The sequence below is a fragment of the Thalassophryne amazonica genome, chromosome 9 (genome assembly GCF_902500255.1).
Source record: "Thalassophryne amazonica chromosome 9, fThaAma1.1, whole genome shotgun sequence".
NCBI lineage: Eukaryota > Metazoa > Chordata > Actinopteri > Batrachoidiformes > Batrachoididae > Thalassophryne > Thalassophryne amazonica.
In genome coordinates this window covers 60,068,219-60,090,503 of record NC_047111.1, presented here as the reverse complement: position 1 = coordinate 60,090,503, position 22,285 = coordinate 60,068,219, and the positions used below count along the sequence as shown (strand labels likewise).

General features: G+C 41.7%; 1 pseudogene; it reads right to left on the bottom strand.

Moving 5' to 3' along the window:
• Positions 1-1,496: 1,496 nt before the first annotated feature.
• LOC117517926 lies at positions 1,497-22,143 on the bottom strand (annotated as a pseudogene).
• Between the last annotated feature and the right edge of the window lie 142 nt (positions 22,144-22,285).

Sequence of the window (22,285 nt, the reverse complement as noted above, 5' to 3'; positions counted from 1 at the left end):
TACCACATCTGGAAATTCCCAGAAAAACTTTCATCTCTGAAAGTGCCACTTACGGTACCTTGCAAAAGTATTCGGCCCCTTTAAAAAGCCAAGATGATGGGTTGCACAAGTAATGGGCCCCTTTGGTATAATACCTGTAAATAATCAGTTTTATTGTCAGTTTTCTTCAGACAAGTCAGGAGATGGATACATGAACATTTCCAAGTCACTGAATATGTCTTGGACTTTATTTACATCAGTTATGAAGAAATACAAACAGTACGGCACTCTATGGTAAATCTGTGTGGAGTAGACAGTTCTCAAAAACTGAGTGACTGTGCAAGAAGTAGAAGAGTGAGGAAAGCCACCAAGACAACCCAGAAGAAGTAACGGCTTCTGTGGCTGTGATTTGAAAAATTGTGCACAATGCATGTTTTGCATTTTGTATCCCCAGTTATACAGCTTCATGACGAAGTGGTATGAAGGATGATTTTCTTTCACCAAAACATCAAATCTAGGCTTGCATCTCAGATGGACCTTCTGGCAAATTGTAGCTGAACTTTCAGATCTTCTTTTTAATAAAATCCTTTTTGAGAACTGTCTACTCCACACAGATTTACCATAGAGTGTCATACTGTTTGTATTTCTTCATAAGTGATTGTAAATAAAGTTCAAGACATATTCAGTGACTTGGAAATGTTTATGTATACATCCTCTGATGTGTCTAAAGAAAACTGGCAATAACACTGATTATTTACAGGTATTATACCAAAGGGGCTGATTACTTATGCAACCCATCGTCTTGGTTTTTATATTTTTTGAGTTTAAGTAAGATCATTTTAGAAATTTCTAAATTTAGAAACCTGATTTTACTTTTCGTATTTGAAATTACATAAACAAATTCAAAAGTGTGAAATACCAAGAGGCCGAATACTTTTGCAAGGCACTGTATGTAGAGGGACATAGAGAGGTAGCAAAAACGAGTGCAGCATAAAAACAGAACTGCACCAGAAATTAAACTGTTTACATATTGTTCTGTAATGTATCTACTGATCCAGGTTACACTTGAGCATAGTGCTGTAGATTTGTTGCAATAATCAATTGGGGTTAATATACTGCTTACAGAGCTCCCTTCTGCACTAGAACCCATTAGTCACATTATTCCACCAACATGTTCCACATGACACGATGACTATGAGAACAGACAACAAACACATCTGACCACAGCAACGATCAGAAACAACTTCCTCTCATGCATGTCCACTAAATGATCGCCTGAGTGTAAACTGAGCTTATTATGTTAGTGCTTCTGGTTGTGAAGAAAGGAGAGACTGAAGAAAGGAATGACAGGATTAAAGGATGTGAGGAAGGAGATAAGAAAGCAAGAAAGGAAGGAAGGTCACTGCAGCTGGGACAAACATCACAGTCTTATTTTCACTAACGAAGATCAGACCTGCCATAATGTCATCATTCACAAACAAATTAGCTCATAACAGTTGATTTAGTCTGCTGTTTGTGTGTATGCAGTAAATTTCCATGTGTACGCCAGACGATCTATCGATAATCAAAAAGGAGTGTGAAGAATGAGCCAGAAGGCTGACTCAAAGCGTGCAGTCACTCAATCTTTTTTTCTTTTTCTCAGGCCAGTTTCAAAGAGCTAACAGGAAAGGTTGGGACTGTAACCATGGTAACAGGGTTGAGGACGGCAGCCTGTCCAACCAGCTGGGGGTGCGGGGCAAGTACAGCTGTGGGTTTCCCTAGTGACGGGCTCCCCTGGCTCATCACTGCTGCGTTATTCACCTGTGAGCCACTGCCTGTGTTGGCTTGAGGGTTAGCCTGCACGTGTGGCAGGGTGTGGTGGGGGAAGGTGTGGGTGATGTGGCCCACCACGGCAGGCTTGGGACACAGACACGGACAACGCCCTGTGGATAGAAGTGTGGGATGTGTGATGGCAGGGGGGCTCCCAGATGAGCCACCGGGTGCACAGTGATGTGTCCAATGGCTGGGCGGTGATCTGCTGGTGAGCGGTGGCGGCAGCCGCCGCTGCTACGATTGGCTGAGGGGTGGAGGAAGTGGGACCGAGAGAAGGGGCAATGTGCGTTAGGTGTTTGTGATTGGTTGGCAGGGTGTGATTAATCCGCCTGGATCACTGATGGATGAGAGACTGCGGCGTGAGCATGACGGTAGGCTGGACCTGCACAGTCGAGGTCTGAATGGGATAAGGAGGGGTACAGGGTGCGTAGCCGGGGCAGGAGTCAATAGCTTTGAGGAGGCAGGTGATTTGAGGGAGAGGGGCGTGGTGAGGACCCCGGACAGAGGCAGAGTGGCATGCTGGATTGACAAATGAGGAGTGATGAGTGGTTGGGCTTGTAAAATATTGGGTGTGGTTTTAATGAGGGGTGTGGCCACAGGAGGGGTGGAGATGTCCTCTTCTGTGTCCTGCTCAAAGTTGTCTTCTCCTTCTGTGGACCAGAGATGAGACGGTTAGTTATCATGAGATATACTAAAGCTGCGACACAGATAATCAAACTGCGAAGGTGTGATTATTTAAAAATGCAGAATCTGAGCAACAAAATACTATTTTACATGCACATGAAATAAAATGAAAGACACTTGTAGTCAAGGATTAAACACTCAAGGCCAAGGCATATCAGAAAAAAAACAAAATGAAAATGATTATACAAAGACAGATGTTCATATAAAACACAGCGTGAAAGTGCCTGAAGAACTTCTAATATTAATCTATCTGTGTGTATATATATATATATTCTAAATTTCAGAGGCAGAATGGCATCAAGAACATCTTTCTTCAAACTTGTCCAGGCCTATTATGTTTACCTGCAACCTGTATTAGCTTCATAATCTAATGTTATCACACAAACCAACAAAACTATTTTAAAATTTTACTTGCAGAAAAAAAGCAAAATTGTACAGACTTTGAATTTTCTTGAGATGACCATTGAACCCTCAAGACTAAGGCATCCAAGACCAAGCCCAAGGTCAAGTCAAGTGTGTGAGCGTGTGCTGGTGCCGCATCTAGGAGCATCCTGGATAGCAACCATCTAGGCAGACAAGTAGTCCGTTCCCACCTCCTAAAAGTAACAGTCTCTCTGCCGCAGCCAAGTGGAATGTGGGCGCCCCCTTACCAAGTTCACCTGGGTCATTGACACTGAGGCACCCACGTACTGGATCATGCCCAAGGAAACGTGCCACATGGCCAAAATGTCATTCCTTCGCCATGCAAGTAGCACTCCACAGTTCAATAGGTAATATCATGTTACAGTTCAACAAGTAACATTCAATTCATACAAAGTCATTCCAGTGGTACCCAAGGATCCTCTGAAGAGACCAAGTACCTCTTGGTCTACAGTAGTCAACCTCTTAAGTTACTGGTTAGCATCCAAGTCTATCAACCATACAGTAAGACAGGAAGCACCAGACCTTAATATTCCAGCAGAAGTGTCTGCGACACCTCTGTCCACCAGCCTCATAACTCCATAAGATCTTCCCAAGTGTCTCTCAATGTCAAAGGCTGAGCATCCAGAGACATGAATCTCACTGCTGAGATAAATGAATGTCTCTACAAGTTCAAAATGTGAACCACATACAGACACAGTTCTGATGGCCGCGTCCAGGAAGTAGGTCAAAACCTGGATCTTAGACTTAATAGACCGTTACATTCTCGATGCACATGCTCAGTAGTGTGTAAATCTTGTGTGACTAAGCGTGAGCTCCCACCTCTGCTGTTGGCACGGGGGCGGGGCATTAGCTGCCTATTCGTCCAAAAAATGTACAAGGAGTGTAACACTATACATGGGGGCTGTGGATGTAGACACAGAGCACTTTCAGCCACCGTGCATCTTATGAAACTCTGGAAATAAAACATTAAATCATAACAGATTTTACTGAGTTTATTAAAATGCAGAGTAAAAAGCTGCATCACATTAGTGAACAAGAGCAATCAGAGATTTCTGACATCCGCCAATCCGGACCCAGACCACCTCCACAATTTAATGGAGTCGTCCATTAAATTCTGTGGCACAATGGCAAGCTGTTGAAAAGAAAACACTTTCTGTGGGGTAACTATCTGTGGCGCAAATTTGGTGAGAATCTGTGAAGTAGCTTCAAAGTAATCCTCCAAAGCCTATATAAAGTGAAATCTTCATCCAGAATCCAGATCCAGATCACCTCCAAAATTCAGTGGAGTCTTCCATTCCCTAATATTTATATGTGGTGCAAATTTGGCTAGAATCCATGAAGTAGTTTTGATGTGATCCTTCAAAGCGTATATAAAGTGAAATATTGATCCAGAATCCAGATTCAGATCCAGATCACCTCCAAAATTAAATGAAGTCTTTCATGGCCTAATATGTATCTGTGGTGAAAATTTGGTGAGAATCTGTGCAGTAGTTTTGACGTATTCCTGCTAACAGACAGACAGGCAGACAAATAAATAGGCGCAGGTGATTTTATTATGTCCTTGGCGGATGTAATAAAGCATAACAATGTTTGGATCCAATGGGGAAAGGAACCGGGGTGAATTAATGCACGGGCTTGCCTGGGCTGAAGACTAGTGTCCCAAAATCACAGAGTCCACATTACTGTCAACCAGAATTTCAATTCAGCTGTACTGTGTTGCTGAGGTGGAGAGACTGTTCAGGTGCAGAAACAGGATCAAGGTTCGGCCCCACAACCAACATTTTCTGTATGTTCGTTTTGTGAATTGTTTTGATATTTATGTTTGTAGCATGGCCCAAGCAGAGGATCACCCCTTTGAGTTGGGTTTGCTTGAGGTTTCTTCCTCAGAGGGAGTTTTTCCTTACTACTGTTGTTCTGGGGGTTGGTAAGGTTAGACCTTACTTGTGTGAAGCGCCTTGAGGCAACCTTGTTGTGATTTGGCGCTATATAAATGAAAATAAATTGAATTGAAGGAGTGGCTCTCGCATCTTATTCCACAGGGTGCTGTTGTACTACGATCACCCACAATCCAACAAAGTGCTAAAACAGAATGAAACATCTTAATCCGCAAGGCGGATTAAGACAGATTAAGCTGGCTTATCTATTAGTGGCACGGTGGTTTAGTGGTTAGCACTGATGCCTCACAGCAAGAAGGTTGTGGGATCGCTTCCTGCTCTTTCTGTGTGGAGTCTGCATGTTCTCCCCGTGTCTGTCTGGGTTTCCTCCCACAATCAAAAACATGCTTATTTAGGGTATGCTCCTTTCTCTACCCTGACAAAGGCAGCGTCTCTACATCTGGAGTTGGTCCCCCGGCGCCGGACTGTGGCTGCCCACTGTGGCGCCCACAGCACCAATGTTGTCTGTAAAATATTATCTTATTGTTCTGACTGACACATTTGGGACACGTTTAAGGGACTTTGTCCACCTCTCTTTGGGTAAGTTACAAGCATTTCTCGCAATGTTATCCGTAGATTCAGTCATGTCAGTGTAGTCTGATGCATGCCCACACTAAATGGCTCTGGTCCCACTGCGTTCTACATGAGCAACTTGAGGAGTACTCAGTTTGCATGAACCAAGCAATGTAACAATTACGCATGTCCCGATCAGGTTTTTTCCACAATTTCTCGGATAGTCACACGACTGAAAAGCCACCAAAAGCCGTCTGAATCTTCCGAATGGTGCAAGAGCTGGGCATGTCAGGGCATGTCCTGTGAGACCAACACGGAGGTGCTTTTGTCCTGCGCCATTTTGCTTTTGTCCTGCGGCTCCGTGGCAAATTCCTCCGCTCCACTTTCCATGACAAAAACTCCTGTAACAGTGGAATGTGCCGAAAAAATGGTATGTCCACCTCTTCTGCCATTTCTGTAGTAGTCAGATGACATCCCAGATCAACACACCGTTCAGTCTGGAAATGATCTGGTCATTTCAGCCTGTCGATGGCTGCTCGGAGCGCGGCGCGCCTTCAGCCGCTGTGGGCCGTCTTTAATCCGGTTGTAATGCTCCTTAATATGTGTGATCCCCATAAGATGTTCACCGAAAGCCATCTGAATTTTCCAAATGGTTTCCACCTGCCTGTCTCTCACAGTTTCTGAAAAAATTTTGATGCAGTAAAGCGGCAGTCGCTCAGCCAATTTCCTGACAATGAAAATCTGCCGAGGAGACTGGAACACTCCTCCCACAAGGCGTGCTCACAGGCGAATGACGCAACCGACAGGCGTGAAAAAACTCACGCATGCGCACGAAGGTTCAAGCTTGGCTGATGCAAGCACACACGATTCAAATCCATATAGTTTTTGCAAAAAATAAAAAGGTCGGATTCTTTTCTAACAGACCTCGTGTTAAGTACAAACCCAGACACTCTAATAACACGATCAGTTTCTTAAATGCTGCCAAATGAGGAACTGACAAACTCAGATTATAACACATACTGAGGGAATGTTCTTCATTCCCTGTGCAGGGTGTCATTACATCTTTTAGACAGAAAACAATTGTTGGATATGATATTATTCATGTTTTAAATGTCAATTATAGCACCTTTAAATTTGGGTTCTGGATCCTCTCTGTTACATGGTGGCATAAAAACCTGGTCTTGTTAGGAGAGACGGCATCCATCCCACTTTGGATGGAGCAGCTCTCATTTCTAGAAATCTGGCCAATTTTCTTAAATCCTCCAAACCGTGACTATCCAGGGTTGGGACCAGGAAGCAGAGTTGTAGTCTTACACACCTCTCTGCAGCTTCTCTCCCCCTGCCATCCCCTCATTACCCCATCCCCGTAGAGACGGTGCCTGCTCCCAGACTACCAATAACCAGCAAAAATCTATTTAAGCATAAAAATTCAAAAAGAAAAAATAATATAGCACCTTCAACTGCACCACAGACTAAAACAGTTAAATGTGGTCTATTAAACATTAGGTCTCTCTCTTCTAAGTCCCTGTTGGTAAATGATATAATAATTGATCAACATATTGATTTATTCTGCCTTACAGAAACCTGGTTACAGCAGGATGAATATGTTAGTTTAAATGAGTCAACACCCCCGAGTCACACTAACTGTCAGAATGCTCGTAGCACGGGCCGGGGCGGAGGATTAGCAGCAATCTTCCATTCCAGCTTATTAATTAATCAAAAACCCAGACAGAGCTTTAATTCATTTGAAAGCTTGACTCTTAGTCTTGTCCATCCAAATTGGAAGTCCCAAAAACCAGTTTTATTTGTTATTATCTATCGTCCACCTGGTCGTTACTGTGAGTTTCTCTGTGAATTTTCAGACCTTTTGTCTGACTTAGTGCTTAGCTCAGATAAGATAATTATAGTGGGCGATTTTAACATCCACACAGATGCTGAGAATGACAGCCTCAACACTGCATTTAATCTATTATTAGACTCTATTGGCTTTGCTCAAAAAGTAAATGAGTCCACCCACCACTTTAATCATATCTTAGATCTTGTTCTGACTTATGGTATGGAAATAGAAGACTTAACAGTATTCCCTGAAAACTCCCTTCTGTCTGATCATTTCTTAATAACATTTACATTTACTCTGATGGACTACACAGCAGTGGGGAATAAGTTTCATTACACTAGAAGTCTTTCAGAAAGCGCTGTAACTAGGTTTAAGGATATGATTCCTTCTTTATGTTCTCTAATGCCATATACCAACACAGTGCAGAGTAGCTACCTAAACTCTGTAAGTGAGATAGAGTATCTCGTCAATAGTTTTACATCTCATTGAAGACAACTTTGGATGCTGTAGCTCCTCTAAAAAAGAGAGCTTTAAATCAGAAGTGCCTGACTCCGTGGTATAACTCACAAACTCGTAGCTTAAAGCAGATAACCCGTAAGTTGGAGAGGAAATGGCGTCTCACTAATTTAGAAGATCTTCACTTAGCCTGGAAAAAGAGTCTGTTGCTCTATAAAAAAGCCCTCCGTAAAGCTAGGACATCTTTCTATTCATCACTAATTGAAGAAAATAAGAACCCCAGGTTTCTTTTCAGCACTGTAGCCAGGCTGACAAAGAGTCAGAGCTCTATTGACTATTCCATTAACTTTAACTAGTAATGACTTCATGACTTTCTTTGCTAACAAAATTTTAACTATTAGAGAAAAAATTACTCATAACCATCCCAAAGACGTATCGTTATCTTTGGCTGCTTTCAGTGATGCCTTTATTTGGTTAGACTCTTTCTCTCCAATTGTTCTGAGTTATTTTCATTAGTTACTTCATCCAAACCATCAACATGTTTATTAGACCCCATTCCTACCAGGCTGCTCAAGGAAGCCCTACCATTATTTAATGCTTCGATCTTAAATATGATCAATCTATCTTTGTTAGTTGGCTATGTACCACAGGCTTTTAAGGTGGCAGTAATTAAACCATTACTTAAAAAGCCATCACTTGACCCAGCTATCTTAGCTAATTATAGGCCAATCTCCAACCTTCCTTTTCTCTCAAAAATTCTTGAAAGGGTAGTTGTAAAACAGCTAACTGATCATCTGCAGAGGAATGGTCTATTTGAAGAGTTTCAGTCAGGTTTTAGAATTCATCATAGTACAGAAACAGCATTAGTGAAGGTTACAAATGATCTTCTTATGGCCTCGGACAGTGGACTCATCTCTGTGCTGGTTCTGTTAGACCTCAGTGCTGCTTTTGATACTGTTGACCATAAAATTTTATTACAGAGATTAGAGCATGCCATAGGTATTAAAGGCACTGCGCTGCGGTGGTTTGAATCATATTTGTCTAATAGATTACAATTTGTTCATGTAAATAGGGAATCTTCTTCACAGACTAAAGTTAATTATGGAGTTCCACAAGGTTCTGTGCTAGGACCAATTTTATTCACTTTATACATGCTTCCCTTAGGCAGTATTATTAGACGGTATTGCTTAAATTTTCATTGTTACGCAGATGATACCCAGCTTTATCTATCCATGAAGCCAGAGGACACACAGCAATTAGCTAAACTGCAGGATTGTCTTACAGACATAAAGACGTGGATGACCTCTAATTTCCTGCTTTTAAACTCAGATAAAACTGAGTTATTGTACTTGGCCCCACAAATCTTAGAAACATGGTGTCTAACCAGATCCTTACTGTGGATGGCATTACCCTGACCTCTAGTAATACTGTGAGAAATCTTGGAGTCATTTTTGATCAGGATATGTCATTCAAAGCGCATATTAAACAAATATGTAGGACTGCTTTTTTGCATTTACGCAATATCTCTAAAATCAGAAAGGTCTTGTCTCAGAGTGATGCTGAAAAACTAATTCATGCATTTATTTCCTCTAGGCTGGACTATTGTAATTCATTATTATCAGGTTGTCCTAAAAGTTCCCTAAAAAGCCTTCAGTTAATTCAAAATGCTGCAGCTAGAGTACTGACGGGGACTAGAAGGAGAGAGCATATCTCACCCATATTGGCCTCTCTTCATTGGCTTCCTGTTAATTCTAGAATAGAATTTAAAATTCTTCTTCTTACTTATAAGGTTTTGAATAATCAGGTCCCATCTTATCTTAGGGACCTCGTAGTACCATATCACCCCAATAGAGCGCTTCGCTCTCAGACTGCAGGCTTACTTGTAGTTCCTAGGGTTTGTAAGAGTAGAATGGGAGGCAGAGCCTTCAGCTTTCAGGCTCCTCTCCTGTGGAACCAGCTCCCAATTCAGATCAGGGAGACAGACACCCTCTCTACTTTTAAGATTAGGCTTAAAACTTTCCTTTTTGCTAAAGCTCATAGTTAGGGCTGGATCAGGTGACCCTGAACCATCCCTTAGTTATGCTGCTATAGACGTAGACTGCTGGGGGGTTCCCATGATGCACTGTTTCTTTCTCTTTTTGCTCTGTATGCACCACTCTGCATTTAATCATTAGTGATCGATCTCTGCTCCCCTCCACAGCATGTCTTTTTCCTGGTTCTCTCTCTCAGCCCCAACCAGTCCCAGCAGAAGACTGCCCCTCCCTGAGCCTGGTTCTGCTGGAGGTTTCTTCCTGTTAAAAGGGAGTTTTTCCTTCCCACTGTAGCCAAGTGCTTGCTCACAGGGGGTCGTTTTGACCGTTGGGGTTTTACATAATTATTGTATGGCCTTGCCTTGCAGTATAAAGCGCCTTGGGGCAACTGTTTGTTGTGATTTGGCGCTATATAAAAAAATTGATTGATTGATTGATAAGGAATTTACTGTCACTTTAAATTTTTTTTAATTCAAATTCATGGATATGGATTAAACTTGTCAGTCATACACATTGTATGATTGAAAAGACAAGTTTGGTGCAGATCCAGTGTTGTGTGCAATTCTTAACACTCATATTTTGCCACCGAGAATCCATGTTTTGATGCTCACATATTCTCAAAAATTTGAAGGGATGTGCATAAAACACATCAATAAATCTCCTGTCCAAAGGCAGAACCTAATGAGTTTTTTCTTGAAAAAGAGCAATAACTCCAGCTATCTCTCTTGTCATAAACTGTCCATCCATCCACCCATTTTCTTCCACTTTATCTGGAGTCGGGTCGCAGGGGCAGCAGCTCAAGCAAAGCCGCCCAGACCTCCCGATCCACACACACCTCTCCCAGCTCCTCCGGGGGAACCCCAAGGCGTTCCCAAGCCAGCTGAGAGATGTAGTCCCTCCAGCGTGTCCTGGGTCTTCCCCGGGGCCTCCTCCCAATGGGACGAGCCTGGAACACCTCTCCAGCGAGGCGTCCAGGGGCATCCGGAAAAGATGCCCAAGCCACCTCAACTTACTCCTTTCGACGTGGAGGAGGAGCGGCTCGACTCCGAGCTCCTCCCGAGTGACCGAGCTCCTCACCCTATCTCTAAGGGAGTGCCCAGCCACCCTGCGGAGGAAACTCATCTCGGTTGCTTGTACTCGATCTCGATCTCGTTCTTTCGGTCAAGAGCCAAATCTCATGACCATAGGTGAGGATCGGAACGTAGACTGATCAGTGAATCGAGAGCTTTACCCCCCTACTCAGCTCTCTCTTCACCACGATGGTCCGATACAGCGACCACATCACTGCAGATGCTGCACCGATCCGTGTATCGATCTCACACTACATCCGTCCCTCACTCGTGAACAAGACCCCAAGATACTTAAACTCCTCCACTTGAGGCAAGGACACTTGACCGACCTTAAGAGGGCAAAGCACCTTTTTCCGGTCGAGAACCATGGGCTCGGATTTGGAGGTGCTGCTTTTCATCCCGGACGCTTCACACTCGGCTGCAAACCGCCCCGGTGCACGCTGAAGGTCCTGATTTGACAAAGCCAACAGAACCACATCGTCCGCAAACATCAGAGATGAGATTCTGTGGTTCCCAAACCAGACCCCCTCTACACCCTGGCTGCGCCTAGAAATTCTGTCCATAAAAATAATGAACAGAACTGGTGACAAAGGGCAGCCCTGGCGGAGGCCAACGTGCAATGGAAACAGGTTTGACTTACTACCGGCAATGCGAACCAAGCTCCTGCTGCGGTTGTACAGGGACCGGATAACCCTTAGCAAAGGACCCCGGACCCTGTACTCCCGGAGCACTCCCCACAGGGTGCCCCGAGGGACACGGTCGAACGCCTTCTCCAGATCCACAAAACACATGTGGACTGGTTGGGCGAACCCCCATGAACCCTTGAACACCCGATGGAGCGTGTAGAGCTGGTCCAGTGTGCCGCGACCACGACGAAAACCACACTGCTCCTCCTGAATCCGAGGTTCCACCATCGGTCGAATTCTCCTCTCCAGTACTCTGGAATAGACCTTACCGGGGAGGCTGAGGAGTGTGATCCCCCTAGACCACCATCCCGGTCTACCAATCCAGAGGCACTGTCCCCGATCGCCACACGATGTTGCAGAGGCATGTCAGCCAAGACAGTCCCACAACATCCAGAGACTTAAGGTACTCAGGACGGATTTCATCCACCCCAGGAGCCTTGCCACCGAGGAGCTTTCTAACCACCTCGGTGACTTCGGCCTGGGTAATGGATGAGTCCGCCTCTGAGTCCCCAGTCTTTGCTTCCTCTTTGGAAGACGTGACGATGGGATTCAGGAGATCCTAAACTGGATTCTAATATTCATAAATGATGCTTTCTTTTGTGTTATCAAAACTAAAAGTGAGTTACTAGGTTGTGCCTTTGGATGGGAGTCACAGTTTTGTTGTAGTTTTGTTGGAGTGCCAAATTTAGCTGATCATCACCTTCAAGCTGCATCCATCTGTTAGATTAATTTGAGGAGTGCATGGATTTCCACACATTATAGAAAATCCAAATCAACTTCATGATTTTTGATCCGTATCCAAGTTCTTTGTGTGTTTCATCCAACAGCTAATGGTTTCACTCTGTCTCTACTCTTGCACACAGCATGTGTCCCATGTCACAGTGGCTGATGAGTGACAGCAGAGCCACTTGTCACATCCCTTTTGAGTTTCAGTTAAAACATATCACTAATATACTGTTGTAGTTTAAAACTGTATTTGAACTATGGCACTTTATTCTGCTAGTAAAGGGGAAAATTCAGTACTTCACCCTGCAAGGATCTGGTTCTGCTGCAGTGAAATAGACATTAAGTCAGGTTACTATTAAGTTGATGTTTGGGGATGATGCAACACTGACTTTACTTGCGGAATCTGACCTCCAACTTACTGCAAGACCTTAAGAAGGTATACTCTGCAGCAGCACTTTTTATGATGATCCATGAAGTACTTGTGGCGTTATGTTATCCCGTACACAACGTTTCAGAGACTTGACTCCCTAGTTGCCACAATTAGAATTGAAATGTGCAACAACAAACTTCTCCAAGGTTTTAGTGGAAGGGTCTATCCTTTGCAGCCCAAACAAACCCAACAATTACTGCGCAACTTTTTCCAAGACAAATGGTTGGTAAATTTAAACAAGAGTCATCAGGAGATGACATATCTCGCCAGTCCCCACAAATCAGTAGTACAAAGTAGCGGGGGATCACCCAAGTACACCCTTATGCTAAACATGAATGAAATTGGTCAATCGGTTCTTGAGCTATCGCTTTAACAAGGGTGGCAATTACAATATCTTGAATATCTCGCTGTGACCATGAAATTGACTCCAAGACCACCGTAATCGACGGCTGACGGGGGATCACCCAAGTACACCCTTATGCTAAATAGAATGAAATTGGGTCAAGTGGTTCTTGAGATATCACACTAAGAGACGAAAACAGACAGCCGGCCGACATGCTGATCCATTCCCATATTTCATACTGGGGGAAAAGATGAAAATAAAAGGACAATTTTGGGCTCCGTGTGTACAGTTATAAATAAGTAATGTCTATAAGTACAAATAAGCATTAAAAAATTATAATAATAAACTACAGGTTAGGCCAACGATTGTAAGGGCCCGGTCACCCAGTCACACAGCGATAGCTGAAACGAAGGAAAAAGTCACAAAGTCACAAATTGTCGAGAAAAGGTGGACGAATGATCCTGCACTTTTCCCATTACCAAAAAGCCTGCGAATCAAAAGGAACAAAACAAAACCAAATCTACTGAAAGAAATGAAAGCAAACGTCGACCTTGATGATTTAAACAAAATCACAACGAATCGTAAATGTACATAGTTAAAGTAGTTGATCAACGTTCTTGTAGGAGCAAAGCTGGACAGCGGTGAAACAATGCCTCCAAAAGTCAACTTAACTCCAGATTTCTTGTTTGATTTGGCTTCGGTGTCCTTAGTGCCGTGTGACCAGGCATGTTGCATGCAGCTAAGTTGCTAGGTGAGAGAGGGTAGGAGCAAGAAAAGACAAAATTACAAAAACAATTACAAAATGTTGCGTGGGGTAGACAGTCTCATTTCAGAATGATCGGTTCAGGCTGCAGTCTCGGAAGCCCAGAACTTTGCAGCGCACAGCCTTCAAGGATACAGCCACAGTATCTGTGTATAGGCTGGCTACAGGACTGTGAAATGAAATTGTGAAATCCGAGGAAAATTCGCAGGGGGTCTGCCCACCCCCCCGAGGAGCCGGGATCTCCGGCCTTGTGGGCCCCAGAGACCAAATAAAATTTTCACCTACTGATACATTTTCAACATCTCCTGGAAGAACAAATCGCAAAATTAGTGCATATTTAAATGATCCTCGATTCAACCTTTCATTTGAACCGTCAATGATGATGTTGAAATAACAGAATATGACGTGGAAGTAGGACCTGGAATGATTTTCCTTTTAATTGTAAACCAATTATGCATTAACTCAGAACAATTAAACTACATGAAATTCATGAAGACTGAAAAGACTGTTAAACCATGTCTAAAAACCACAGCTAAAGATTATTTTAAAAAATCAGGGTAAAATATCAATAACATACCTAATAATAAAAAGCCATACATTCTTGTGTAAATTCCTGTAAATCCACAATGTCTTTTTTCCATGAAAAAAAGTCTACATTAATAAAAACTAATTTACATTGTTGTATAAATTCATGTAGCCTAAATTCATTCAAAGCCACATGTCTTTTTTTCCAATCAAAGAAAGTCTAGATTAATGAAAGAAAAAAAGGTACATATCTTTCTGAAATCCTGTTTGAACAGCACAATGTTTATTTTCCAGAAAGAGAAAAAAATTCTTACAAGTTCGCTTTTCTCATTTATCTTTCAGGTGTGTTGAAGCCAGCAACAATTCCACGGATTCTTGTCCTTATCAGACTTTTTCAAACCGTCTTTCTCGCCATCTTCGGTCTCGTCGTGATGTCGCTCCGTGACACAAACATGCTGCAAAATTCTTCTTTTAAAAACTTGAAAGTTCTAAAAGTTTGCGATCTCCACATGCTACGTTTAGCTAGCTTCGCACGGGAGCCACACAGTGTCACCCGCAGCAACCAACCAGTCCTGCTTTACGACAACTGTCGTAACAGCCACGTTGTGAGTGGCATTTATTTTCCTCGAAACTCCCGCGGATCCAAGAAACTGATTTGTATCTGTAACACAAAGATCAGTGTCCGTGGACTTATACAATTTGCATGACTGTCGTAAAAAAAGAGAATGCTTTGCGATAAGCATTTTTAAAACTCAGTAACGATCACAATAAAGAGTACAACACTGACACTCCCGCACCACTCCCCATGATGATCCCCGGAGTTTTCACAGCCCTGTGGCTATGATGTCCAACAATGTACACGCTATCCTGCAGTCTCAGAATAACCCAAAAGTAGTGCAATCAATCGTAACAAACAGTTTGCAAAAACCAATAGGTTGCAAAGAAGCACTGCCGATATTTTGCAGTTTCGTTCAATGAGTACTCGCACAACTAGGATGCAGACAATGACTAACTTCTTGGGTGTGATGCCAGATTGCTGTGGTTGCAAGTATCTTGCCTGGCACAGAAATCAGTGGAATCCCCCTGTAGTTGTTACAATCCAGGCAATTGAGGATTATTTTTGGAGAAGTACAACAAATCCTTTCTTCCAGTCTGCTGGGTTGATACTATCTCAAAAGTGGATGCCCACATTGCCCTCAACATCAGCAGAATGGGATCTTCATCTGCCTGGAGGAGTCCAGTCACAATAAACAGATCTCCGCAGCTTTGCCGTTTCACTACCTTTCTAATCTCACCAAGATTGGGTGGTTCACAAGAAGAGGTGGAAGGTGGAAGAGCCACTAATGTTCAACCACAGATGTTCACCATCCTGGTAGAAGGATCAGTCTTACACAAGTGCTCCACGTAACAGCCCACAGCACTGTACAGTGGAGTCACTTGTCAGGACTGTGACATCACTGTAGTGGGACAAAGTGTAGATTCATAAAAATGCAGCATTTTTCTGTAAGCAGGCCAAAGGTACAGAAACCAGAGATGGTAAGTCACCTGCTTCCAGAGTCATCCTGCTGTCAGTGCCACTACAGCCAACTTCCTCAGCACATTATACAGTAGTGTTCAGAGTAATAGTAGTGCTATGTGACTAAAAAGATTAATCCAGGTTTTGAGTATATTTCTTATTGTTACATGGGAAACAAGGTACCAGTAGATTCAGTAGATTCTCACAAATCCAACAAGACCAAGCATTCATGATATGCACACTCTAAAGGCTATGAAATTGGGCTATTAGCAAAAAAAAAAAAAAAGTAGAAAAGGGGGTGCAGAAGAGGCCTAAAGAGAAATGGAGGAATATTTTGTGGACTGATGAGAGTAGAATTGTTCTTTGTGGGTCCAAGGGCCGCAGACAGTTTGTGAGACGACCCCCAAACTCTGAATTCAAGCCACAGTTCACAGTGAAGACAGTGAAGCATGATGGTGCAAGCATCATGATATGGGCATGTTTCTCCTATGGTGTTGGGCCTATATATTGCATACCAGGTATCATGGATCAGTTTGGATATGTCAAAATACTTGAAGAGGTCATGTTGCCTTATGCTGAAGAGGACATGCCCTTGAAATGGGTGTTTCAACAAGACAATGACCCCAAGCACACTAGTAAACAAACAAAATCTTGGTTCCAAACCAACAAAAGTAATGCCTCGCAGATGTGAAGAAATCATGAAAAACTGTGGTTATACAACTAAATACTAGTTTAGTGATTCACAGGATTGCTAAAAAAGCAATTTGAACATAATAGTTTTGAGTTTGTAGCGTTAACAGCAGATGCTACTATTATTGTGAACACCCCCTTTTCTACTTTTTTTACTAATAGCCCAATTTCATAGCCTTAAGAGTGTGCATATCATAAATGCTTGGTCTTGTTGGATTTGTGAGAATCTACTGAATCGACTGGTACCTTGTTTCCCATGTAACAATAAGAATATACTCAAAACCTGGATTAATCTTTTTAGTCACATAGCACACTATATATTCTGAACACTGTACAACCCAGAACTGCCACCAAGTCATGCACTATGATTTCTCTGGATGATTATAGAGTACCCTCTGAGATCACTGTACAAAATTACATGCTGCACACCAACATGCACCATGTTATCCCTGTGCAGCTAACCTCTCCATGTATGCACATCATTTAAAATCCACCTCATGTATGCAATGGTGTTTCATCCTCACCTGAGGCGGTAGATGTGGAGGCCTGGTCGTCCTCTGGCTGGACGTCTGTCGCAGGACTCTGTCTATCTCTAGGACATCCATGCACTGACTCAGTTCATTCTTCAGCTCTGCAAGACGCTGAGTCTGGATCAAAGATCTGCAATCAAAGCTTTGTGATCAGGATCAAATCAGTGATGAACAACAATCAGCTCAAAGCTCAGCGATGAAATACAGAACAGGAAAACAGAATTACAGCAACTAGGTCTGAGAATGTTATGAACCAAGAAATAACACTCTGACAAAGAAAAAGGGCAGTTAAAGAGGGAACTGTTCAACTTTGGTACGTTAGCATTTTGAGTGTCCTTTGAGCTCATTCAGTTACAGAATGATCAGCATTCCTTTCTCCTTTTTCCTGCTCTGCAGCTGAGGAGATGCAGGAGGTGTTGGAGAGGATTCAGGATCAGATGCAACACAGCCAGAAAGGCAACTGCTGATTGTCCCCGATACCTCCGGGCGAAAAGACAAACAGAGCAGCACAAAAAAAAGTTAAGTCTGACAGTCGAAAGACTGGAGTGGTTGTTCGAAAAACAATCTACAGGACAATGATGCTGCAATTCATTTGCATTTCCATTTGCATTCTTCTGGAATACGTCAGGAATAACAATGACACCTAGTGGCTGTAGCAGACAATGACCTTTGAAATTTGATAAACTCCCATTTAAAAGTACTTTTTAATGCTTTTTTAAAATTTCATCGAGCTGGTTTTTGCTGTTTTGTAACATGAAATTGTAAAAATATCAATAAAAGCTTTTAAACTCCAGTTCATTCTTGTTTTGATACCCCCCCCACACACACACACAAAAAAAACAGGATTAAGAAGTTGTGTTGTAAATGTAATAAGATTTATTAAGAATCTTTATTATTTCATCAGCATAATTCTTCATCAGTAATAATTCTTCTCCATTATCATTGCTATTTAAAAGAATGAACAGTTAGATCGAAAAGGCAGCCCAAAGTGTACAGGCGATATATAACTTAAAACTTTCTCCATAGGGAAAACATGTTTTTATATTTATATATAATATCAGTGTAGCATGAGGTCCGAGATCTTGCCCCTGTTATACAGTATTGTACTTGGTCCCAAATAAAACAAACAAAAGACCCTTTGATAAAAGAAATTAAGAGCAATCTACATGCAAAAAACAAAAAAAAACAAAAAAAAACGAAATTGTGGTTTTAAAATTTGATACACTCGTATGCCAAAACATGCATCACAAATATACAAAACTTTCATACGTACAAATATTACAAAACTCAAATTTAATATTAGACGTCATCAAGAAAAAGGGCTTTTTTGCGCACCACCCCAGCATTTTTTCCACCCACTCTGTTTCAGTCCATTTCATGAAATGGAAAGGGGGGGTGTTTAAGAAACATTTTGCATTTTTTTCCTCTTCCATTCTCTCAACATGTACGTGTTTTGCCAAAGTTGTCACAGTGTTCAGGAAAACTGAGTATAGGCACACACGATAGAGGCCAAACCATAAATCACCTCTGGGTTCAACAATAACGCGCGCGCGCGCACACACACACACACACACACACACACACACACACACACCACACACACCACACACACACACACGGCAAGCTGTTTAAAAGAAAACACTGAGCCATGCTACAGGTGCAGTAAGAGTATAGTACAGAATATAAAACTTACTGAACAGTCACATATACAGACACAGCAGAAGAGGAGAGAAGCAGATCCACGCGACATTGATTAAATATAGACTGATGATGAATCAACACGCTGTAGGATGTGACACGTACAAGCTGGCGAGAAAGCAGTGAAGCTTTTTGCACGTATAAACACAAACAAACACTGGTGCCTAAATATTTTCTCATGGGAAAGTCTCGTCAGGAAACTATTTTATATTTTCGCTGAGCAGTTTTGCTAGTTTATCCCTGTTAGTTTATTCCAGATTAACCAAAGCTTGTGCTGTAACACTGGAGTGAAGCAGCAGAGGGAGCTGTTGCTTTGAAGTAAAGCATCTGAACACTAATATTGCTCTGCAGCTGTTACAGAAAAGTTGCATCAGATATGGAAAGAAGAAACCCAAACTGTTGTAAATAAGAAACCAGCCCATGACAGACAACATTTAAATGTTGAGTTACTTATGTTGATTTCTGCCAAGCTTGTCTAGATGAAAATACTAGATGATGGAAATTTTGGATCGCTCTAATATTGTCCAAAATTACTGCATCAGAAATAACAATAAAAAAAAAATACATCCAAGTCTTCTATTGCACATGTATGTCATGTTGTGAGCTGGATGCTTCCCTTCAGGGGGATAGAATATTTGTTTCACAGTCTGAGTTGAGGTTTTGTTACACGGCTAGAATAGCAATTTACATTCAGACAAACGTATTAACAGATGAGTTGTTTAAAGACAGGAAAGAAAGTTTTGTGAACGGTATTGGCAGATACTTGAAAAAGTGGTATTGTGTCATCTTTACTTAAAGATACAATCTACTGCTCAATTTAAAGTGATTCTTTAAAGTTATTTTGAGGGGAAAAGCACAATAAACTGCAGACGTTAACTTTTCCAGGAATTACTGGATTTCAGGTTTGCAGCGCCTCACTATTTATACCGAACATTGCTATGGTGACACCTGATGGGCCATTTAAAAAAAATTAAATGTGTTAATTTTTTAAAAGTCAATTAGCAGTGACCGTCATCATGTGTCCCTTTTTCAAAATCAGCCCTCTACAAAGATGCTAAAGCTACCCATGGCTGATGCTGACCTTTGAGTTAACCACTGTTTGTGACAGTCTCCACGCGTCAGTCATCTAGTAGTTAGCACCAGCCATAGAATGGTATATAGAAGATATAAGGCAGACGCATACGTATGGCGACTGTATCAACATGGAGCATCAATCGCCATGACCAAAGAGGGCAAGAAGCAACACAACAGTGTTTCTAAAGTCCCATGTATGTAAATTACACTTAATTTCAAACTGATCACAGAAGCCTGTTCACTCAAATTCTCCCAACTTTATCAAGGTTCCACTGTTTTCATGACTGTAGTGCAAACATAATTAAACATTATGACCCTTTTTCTGTTCCTTCTTATTTAGTAATTTAAAATAATGAATATAATTCTTCTCAAAGGATGGGGAGTGGATGCCAGGACCCCACCACCCTGCAATCAGCAACAAAGCCGAACTAGTAACCTGACAGGCCTTTCTGCCCTTAATTTATGTTGCTGCTATTGTGCATGTCAAAAGATGCCAACATGACCCAAAATAGGAGGCTCATTGGTCATCACATGTATGTATCAGAATGCAAAATTTCAGCGCTTAAGGACTAATTTTTTTTGGAGTGAGCTATAGTTGCAAATTTTGTGGATCCACTGTTTTATGGACTCATTAGTCCCATGCTTGCTCTAAATGCAGGGAAAATTAAGGGTTTAAACATGTTAAATGTAACAATAAACCTGCTGAACATTATTTCATAATCGTGTTACATAGCACAGCATAATTATTCATAATAAAACCATAAACACTTGCTACATGTTCAGCACACTATATATAAATTGCTGTATTATTATTACTGGGAGTCCAAGCACACTGATCCTACATCCCCCTCAGTAAATAATGACAAGACTCACTTTGATAAAAAAAATAATACTTTCCCTGCTGTTGTTCTAACAAAAGCAAACACACACATGCGGCATGTTTATGACTGAAACACAGACACACCACAGAGAACACACTAACTTCTGCTCAAAGTTTGCCCTTTTTGATGATGACGGCTTGGTTTCTTTGTCAGCAGATTGGACATGTGCTGACTCTGCCCTCTATCTTAATGACATACATCTCTCCAGCATCAACCAGTAACCACTAACAGTTTGTGTAACACAGCCCACGAGTAGCTAAACATGCCATGCCAACATAACAACAGCTGGTATAAAGAGTAGTATTACCACATCTGGAAATTCCCAGAAAAACTTTCATCTCTGAAAGTGCCACTTACGGTACCTTGCAAAAGTATTCGGCCCCTTTAAAAAGCCAAGATGATGGGTTGCACAAGTAATGGGCCCCTTTGGTATAATACCTGTAAATAATCAGTTTTATTGTCAGTTTTCTTCAGACAAGTCAGGAGATGGATACATGAACATTTCCAAGTCACTGAATATGTCTTGGACTTTATTTACATCAGTTATGAAGAAATACAAACAGTACGGCACTCTATGGTAAATCTGTGTGGAGTAGACAGTTCTCAAAAACTGAGTGACTGTGCAAGAAGTAGAAGAGTGAGGAAAGCCACCAAGACAACCCAGAAGAAGTAACGGCTTCTGTGGCTGTGTTTTTGAAAAATTGTGCACAATGCATGTTTTGCATTTTGTATCCCCAGTTATACAGCTTCATGACGAAGTGGTATGAAGGATGATTTTCTTTCACCAAAACATCAAATCTAGGCTTGCATCTCAGATGGACCTTCTGGCAAATTGTAGCTGAACTTTCAGATCTTCTTTTTAATAAAATCCTTTTTGAGAACTGTCTACTCCACACAGATTTACCATAGAGTGTCATACTGTTTGTATTTCTTCATAAGTGATTGTAAATAAAGTTCAAGACATATTCAGTGACTTGGAAATGTTTATGTATACATCCTCTGATGTGTCTAAAGAAAACTGGCAATAACACTGATTATTTACAGGTATTATACCAAAGGGGCTGATTACTTATGCAACCCATCGTCTTGGTTTTTATATTTTTTGAGTTTAAGTAAGATCATTTTAGAAATTTCTAAATTTAGAAACCTGATTTTACTTTTCGTATTTGAAATTACATAAACAAATTCAAAAGTGTGAAATACCAAGAGGCCGAATACTTTTGCAAGGCACTGTATGTAGAGGGACATAGAGAGGAGGCAAAAACGAGTGCAGCATAAAAACAGAACTGCACCAGAAATTAAACTGTTTACATATTGTTCTGTAATGTATCTACTGATCCAGGTTACACTTGAGCATAGTGCTGTAGATTTGTTGCAATAATCAAATTGGGGTTAATATACTGCTTACAGAGCTCCCTTCTGCACTAGAACCCATTAGTCACATTATTCCACCAACATGTTCCACATGACACGATGACTATGAGAACAGACAACAAACACATCTGACCACAGCAACGATCAGAAACAACTTCCTCTCATGCATGTCCACTAAATGATCGCCTGAGTGTAAACTGAGCTTATTATGTTAGTGCTTCTGGTTGTGAAGAAAGGAGAGACTGAAGAAAGGAATGACAGGATTAAAGGATGTGAGGAAGGAGATAAGAAAGCAAGAAAGGAAGGAAGGT